General features: G+C 43.4%; 1 non-coding gene across 1 annotated transcript; it reads left to right on the forward strand.

The window, feature by feature from the left end:
* Positions 1–4564: 4564 nt before the first annotated feature.
* trnas-acu lies at positions 4565–4640 on the forward strand. Its single transcript has one exon. It is a non-coding gene; the product is annotated as a tRNA-Ser (tRNA).
* Positions 4641–5883: the final 1243 nt, after the last annotated feature.

A 5883-nucleotide genomic window follows, 5' to 3' on the forward strand; every position in this document is an offset into this window, starting at 1 on the left:
CTGGTGATTTATGGAGTTTATTCCATGAGAAGGTGCATGGAGAGTAATGTGGGCAGACAGGATTCAGCATGCAGGCCAGTACACACAGAAACTTTCACACAAGGACTCACACTACACACACACACACATGCACGCTCACACACCTGTGCAGAAACACATGCACACACAAGGACACACAAGGACACATGCACGGGTGTGTGTGCATGCATGTGTGGTATGTGTCCTTGTGTGTGAATGTGTGTATGAACGGGTGTGTGTGCATGTTTCTGTGTGTGCTCGTCTGCACGCACGCTTTCGTGCACCTGCCCTTGTGTGTTTGCTCATTCTTCTCCCCATACCGGCAGTTGGCTAAAGGTCTCCAGATCCCATCTCCTGTAGTATTCATCAGTTGGCTGCAGGTCTCCAGTTCCCATCTCCTGTAGTATTCACCAGTTGTCTGCAGGTCTCCAGATCCCATCTCCTGTAGTATTCACCAGTTGGCTGCAGGTCTCCAGTTCCCATCTCCTGTAGTATTCATCAGTTGGCTGCAGGTCTCCAGTTCCCATCTCCTGTAGTATTCACCAGTTGGCTGCAGGTCTCCAGATCCCATCTCCTGTAGTATTCACCAGTTGGCTGCAGGTCTCCATGTCCCATCTCCTGTAGTATTCACCAGTTGGCTGCAGGTCTCCAGGTCCCATCTCCTGTAGTATTCACCAGTTGGCTGCAGGTCTCCAGTTCCCATCTCCTGTAGTATTCACCAGTTGGCTGCAGGTCTCCATGTCCCATCTCCTGTAGTATTCACCAGTTGGCTGCAGGTCTCCAGGTCCCATCTCCTATAGTATTCACCAGTTGTCTCCAGGTCCCATCTCCTATAGTATTCACCAGTTGTCTCCAGGTCTCCAGGTCCCATCTCCTATAGTATTCACCAGTTGTCTCCAGGTCTCCAGGTCCCATCTCCTATAGTATTCACCAGTTGTCTACAGGTCACCAGGTCTCCAGGTCCCATCTCCTCTAGTATATAATGCACTGGGTGATCCTACATTAATTAAAAGGAGTGCATCTCAAAAATGAATGGCATTGATAACCATGGAGCTGGTACAGAGCTGCATAGATGCATAGCGGAGGGGTTTTAGAGCAGAGGGGTTTTAGACAGCGTCCCCCATGAGAAACAGGCTTTACTAGAACAGGGAGCTAAAGCAGGGAGCTAAAACAGCATCCCAGTCATAGACAGCAGAGTCTTAGCTAGTGTTAGTCTACACAGCGTTAACAATGCAACACAATAACAAAATCAAATGCAGATTACAACAACTTGTGATAGGCCCCATTGGTCTTTGCTGGAGCAGAAACTATCCTGTATGTTTGTGTGTGTGTGTGTGTGTGTGTGTGTATGTGCGTGGGTGCGTGAGAGAGAAAAAGGGAGAGAGAGAAATTGAGGGAAAAGCGGCCATTTCAAGAACCTCCAAAATCTCCCCTCTGTTCCAGAATTTGACACGGCCTATCAAAAAAGACGACGGCTTCCACAATAATCTAACATTTTATTTTACAGCAGCCGTTAATGTCGAAATTTTAGAAACAAATCTGTGAGTTACCGAGCCGATGACTCATCCGGGCTAAGGATGAAGCACTGGAGTCAGATTAGTCTATTACAAATGGCTGGGCATATGGGACTATTTTGCGACCAAAGGACATTGTCTTTCCTTAGTGTGAGGGGTGGTGATGGGGCGGTGGGGAATGGGTGGAGGGATCTCGACTCCCCCAGAGTATGACTCTGGAGTTTCTTTCTTTCTCAGAGATACTGTAGCTGTAGAAAGTTTAACGTCATGCCTTTAAGAGATCATTATAAAGCAGCAAAAAAACTCCCACTCAGTTCTTGCCACGATAATTACATTTTCCCCTTCTTGCTATCTTCCCAAAATGAAACTACCACTTTTAGTCCTTTCTTTAAAGCTCTAACAATCGTACAATTCCCCGGACGGTAGAGTTGCCCTCAATGGTTTATATATACTCTAAAATGAAACTACCACTTTTAGTCCTTTCTTTAAAGCTCTAACAATCGTACAATTCCCCGGACGGTAGAGTTGCCCTCAATGATTTATATATACTCTAGATCACTGACAGGGGGTGCTGTTTTGATGCCACTGTGCCTCCATCTTGGCACTCCCCCACAATTGCAACAAATATTTTGGAAGCTATAGAAATGCATTTACTAATGTCTACATCTGTTTTTGCCATGTTTATTCTATTACAGACACCTTAATGCATAATTTTAAATAAACATAAAGAAAAAAATGAAAAGATATATTAAAACATTTTCCTTAAAGTTTAAGTTTTAGAAAGTACTAATGTTATGGTCCCCACAACAACAACAGAAAAATCTTAAATACATGCAATTTTGTCCTTAAAACATTTAAATGAAATACTGTAGAATTCCATTCATTCCTATGGTGGACTGCTCGTCTGAGTAGTGCCACAATGGCCGACCGGTGGCTTCAAAGCCTCTCCATGGCCAAAACATAGCGCCGGCAATCTAGGGTTTATATACATCATTAGTCACCCTGCAACTTTAAAAAGAAAATGAGTATAATTTTCACCATTAACATTTTTTCTTTACTCCCCAAATGGTGTTTTCTTCATCTCCTACACATCGGTACAAACAATGGACGTCATTTGCATTCTGGGCAATTACATTCAATTTGTAACTGCAGTTGAACTTTCGACAGAATTAGATTTGGCTAAGAGGCATAATGACATTTAATAGGCAATGATTTATTCCTTTTTCTTTCATCGGGTGAAGATACTCTCTGGGAATTGAATATTAGCAGATGTTTTGGTTTGCTGTTTGTGGTATTTTTCCCCGAGAGTCAATCCCCTCGGTTGTATCAATGACTAATATAATAATAAATGCATCACAAAATATGTCCACACTCTACATATGGTCCAATAAGCAATTCTGAATTCATTCAGCAGAAAGAGCAGGTTTGAATCTCGAACGCTGTCATCTTCCACTTTGAGTTCATTGAAGTTATTGAAGTAATTTTCATTGGTTCAATGCCAATAAGCAACACTACAGTCATTCAACAGAGAAGAACGTGTTTGAATCTGTCATCTGTCATCTACCATTGAAGTTCATTGAAGCTAGTTTCCCTTTAATTCCCTTTACAAACCAGGCCTCATTGCGTTCCCCTTCATGGAATTGTAATGTTCCTGTCAGTAAGAAAGAAAACATGTTTTCAGGGAGAATATTAATCTCAACATCCAAATTCTGCAACCACGAGCACTTTTACCCAGGGAGCAAACACCAACAGATAAACAAAACGTCAGATTGAGGATGACACAATGGAAGAAGACAGTGTGATGATCAGGAAGGGGGGGTCGACTCGGAGCGAGCTACAAGTGCCAGCCCAGCCTTAGCCTTGCCAGTCAGCGCACAAATGTATTGAAATGATATGCCGGCATCTGTTTGGGAGTTTTTTCACCACAAATCAGGTAAACGGATGGGGCTCTTTCTCTCACACATAAACACCCACACACACACACGTACACATTTCAATCTGACAGTGCAGCTTGCGATCTGAAACAATAGACTCTTTCAGATGTCTCTTTCTTTCCTCTCCAAGGTGTTTTTATTTTGGGAGCCGACACCGCCTCAGGAGAGAGGAGAAACAGGTGTGCTTTTTTCCGTTAAGTCAATTAAGTTATTTTCTACCGATCATCACGTACGGTAGCTGTCACCTCACCACCAGGAATGATGGAGAGGCATAGGGTGCTGTGTGCATGTGTGGGTTTGTGTGTGTGTGTGTGTGTGTGTGTGTGTGTGTGTGTGTGTGTGTGTGTGTGTGTGTGTGTGTGTGTTTGACTTGGCGACAATGTTCCAAACTCGAGTTACCCCGCTCGATACCTATATCAACGACAACAGATTGACTTGTAAGCCAATCAAGCGAGATTGTTCATGTAACAAAATGTCTGTACAGTGAAGAAATGGTCAGTCTACAGATATTTTGCAACTTCTCCCTCCACATACTGATGAAACTATAACACCAACATAACTGTAGTAGTAGTAGTAGTTGTAATAGTAGTAATGGTGGTGGTGGTAGTAGCACTAGTGGTAGTAGTAGTAGTAGTAGTAGTAGTGGTGGTAGTAGTAATAGTAGTAGCAAAAGTAGTAGTAGTAGTAGTAGGAGTAATAGTAGTAGTAGTGCTAGTAGTAGTAGTAGTAGCAGCAGTAGTGGTAGTAGTAGTAGTAGTAGTAGTATTGGTAGTAGTAGTAGTAGTAGTAGTATTAGTGGTGGTAGTAGTAGTAGTAGTAGTAGTAGTAGTAGTAGTAGTAGTAGTAGTAGTAGTAGTAAGTATTAGTATTAGTGGTGGTAGTAGTAATATTAGTAGCAGCAGTAGTAGTAGTAGTAGTAGTAGGAGTAGTGGTAGTAGTAGTAGTGGTAGTAGTAGTAGTAGTAGTAGTAGTAGTAGTAGTAGTAGTAGTAGTAGTAGTAGTAGTAGTAGTAGTAGTAGTAGTAGTAGTAGTAGTAGTAGTAGTAGTAGTAGTAGTAGTAGTAGTAGTAGTAGTAGTAGTAGTAGTAGTAGTAGTAGTGGCCTCCTGTTGCTCAGTTGGTAGAGCATGGTGTTACTAACGCCAGGGTTGTGGGTTCGATTCCCACGGGGGGCCAGTATGAAAATGTATGCACTCACTAACTGTAAGTCGCTCAGGATAAGAGCATCTGCTAAATGACTAAAATGTAAAATGTAGTAATAGTAATAGTAATAGTAGAGTAGTAATTGAAGTAGTAGCAATACAGTAGTTACAGCAATCACTTTAGTTGTCACTCACTGCCCTTAACTTTAACTCTCAGTCTAACATGTCCAGGCATGTTTCTCCTCCTCCTCCTCTCCTCTCTCTTGTCTGAATTCCTTCACTTTAGCCCACCGCACGCTCAGTGGTGCAAAACGTTCATCTACGTTGATCAAAGCGGCTCTCCAGCCCATCTCGCCATCTTTAATAAACTTCCCCGTAGCTTAATGCTGCTGAACGCAACCTCGCCACCCTCAAACAGATGAACCAGTCTCCCATTCAGCAACTCCACTCTCCAGCCTCTCTGATTCATTTAACACCGACTTAATTCAAGTAGAGACTTGGCCAGAGATTCTGGGAGTCTTAAGCATTAGGTCCTGTGATTGGCAGGTGAAATATAAATCCGGTCATTAAGCAGCACCTCGATTGGCCGACGGGACCTATTTCTCATTTGTTACTCAGAGGATCTCCTGGCCCTCATGGAGGTATTGGTTGATGGGGTTCCTCCTCTGACCCTCCGACATTGTGCGTTTCCATCAGACCCCCCTGTTCTCTGAAATAGAGATAACTTGACACGCTGGGGGGGCTTTTACTCGATAAGGACATGGGGAGAAGAGGAAAGGGGGAGAGGAGGAGAGGAGGAGAGGAGGAGAGACTGGTGGCGACGGACTCTTTCTTGGCCTCATTTGCTTTGCCGGATACGCGGCACAGAGGTGAAATTGCATGTGTGAGCGAGAGGTTGTCTGGTGCACATAGGGTCAAGGACACTAAGGGTAGAATTACATTTAATCTCAGCTTTGGTTGGATGCTGGAGAGCCAACTGTCCACTATTACTGTATGGCTTCGTTACCACGGTAACACCAGTACATTTATGTGTACATTTTGGTCATTTAGAGGCTGCTTTTATCCAGAGCGACTTACAGTCAGCATATTCAACTAAGGTAGCCAAGACAACCACATATCAAAGTCATTGCAAGTAAAATGTTCCTCAATAAAGCAGCTATCAGCTAAATCAGTGCTAGTAAGAAAATACCCGTACAGCAGTAAGGTGTTAGTCTACTCCTACTCTACCAGCCTGAGGGCAAAACTCCATGTGAGGGGCAGCAGAGCCAAAATGTCAG

The sequence above is a fragment of the Coregonus clupeaformis genome, chromosome 28, assembly GCF_020615455.1.
Source record: "Coregonus clupeaformis isolate EN_2021a chromosome 28, ASM2061545v1, whole genome shotgun sequence".
Classification (NCBI taxonomy): domain Eukaryota; kingdom Metazoa; phylum Chordata; class Actinopteri; order Salmoniformes; family Salmonidae; genus Coregonus; species Coregonus clupeaformis.